Below are 1,722 nucleotides of genomic sequence, written 5' to 3' on the forward strand. Positions count from 1 at the left end.
AATAAAGTATGCTCCTTATTTCAGATAAATCGTTCTTGACTATCTTATTCTAGCTATGCCAGGGTATTGTAAAAACGCACACCCCTTGTGATCCTTGGACTTATTTTCTGCTCCGAGTAATTGCTTCCAATAAAATGAAAGATAAAAGGTATGTTTATTAACATATGCAAATCATAATTGTGTTGTAACCTTTAGCTACTAAGTATTGATTTAGCTATTCAAAGATATAATACATCTACTAATTCCAGTTGGTGGTACAAATAACACTAGCTATGCAACATAGCAAAAAATTATATCAAGCCTAATGAATATTTGTGTCTTGATTGTGTTTGGGAAACCTGAAACATGTCTAGAAGATGGTAGCTTCACGTATTTGCACGTGAAGCTTCACTTCAGCATACACAGGAGCAACAAATTGCAGTGCTTATACTAAAAAAAAAAAACACCATCATATAGCCTGCCACTTTTTGGAACATGTGCTTTCCTAATAGCCAGAAAACATTTTGGGTGGCCCAAACAGCCAATAGAAAAGCAAAAGCAGAAAGAGGTAGAGATTTACAATAGAAAACCTTGGAATTTGTGAATCCGGAAGAATGTGCTCTGGAAGAAAGCTAAAGCTATTTTCAGGCCTGTGGTTTCAACTGAATGGGAGCAATGGTTGCTGGCAGTTGAAGTTGCAGTGCGGTTGTAGTGAATTGCAGCTGTTGCCCTTGAGGGGCTTGACTTAAATACAATGCGCTCTCAAGCGCATGACACAGAGGTTGAAATCGGTTAAAGTTGAACCATGGTTGAAACAACAACCAGTGGTTGAAACATCAGTGGACGCCAATCTTTTGGTCATCACGAACCACTAATTTCAAGAACTCTGGACTGGCCATGTGCAGGGAGTCATGTGTCACTCGAAGGAGAAGAAACTTCCCCCAGAGTGACGTCATGATGCCAGAACCCGTCCACTCTCCCATCGCAGGTCTGAGAAACAACATGCCCACCACATGATCAGCTGCTCTGGCCGGTGCGCTTTCCCAGCTGGGTCCTTCTCCTGGCCCCACTGGGGGGCACATCCAGTGGTTTTCAAACACAAGAGTTTAAATGAGTCCACCGGTGCCTACAGTCTTGAACAGTAGGGGGTTTAACAAGCAAAATAAACTCACATGTTTGCTAAATAACATTTAGGTGCATGTAGCTTTTAAATATATTATGTGCTTTCCCGTGTTTTCTGTTTTAGATCCAGTGTTTTTCTTCTTTTTATGTATCATCGGAATTACCATTTTTTTCATAGAATTATCCTCAAATGAAAAAGAAAATGTAACAATACATTTTTGTTTTCAATAAATTTTTATTGGCATAGTAAAGAAAATTAAAAAAAAACGTCTTAAATCAATAGTAATTATATATACAGTGAATATACAGAACAGCGAGGATCATGCAGAGGCTGTTTAACAACACAAAAGGAGAGTAGAGTGCTAAGCTTCTCATGACATGGGTACCAACCATATTAATAAGGATATTAAATTGGAAGAGCCTAAAGAAGGGCAATAGTGACACTGACAGAAAGAGGCTCCATACAAAGAAGAGCTAGAGGAGAATGACAGGAGTACACAGACTAGGTGGAACAGAGGAGGGGTGGAAAAGTAGGTCATAAAACCACTGTTGGTGACATAAGTGTTTATAGTTGCCTTGTAGCTATGGTAGACATCAAGAGCAAAAGTGAACATTTTTGTG

The sequence above is a fragment of the Pyxicephalus adspersus genome, chromosome 2 (assembly GCF_032062135.1).
Source record: "Pyxicephalus adspersus chromosome 2, UCB_Pads_2.0, whole genome shotgun sequence".
Classification (NCBI taxonomy): domain Eukaryota; kingdom Metazoa; phylum Chordata; class Amphibia; order Anura; family Pyxicephalidae; genus Pyxicephalus; species Pyxicephalus adspersus.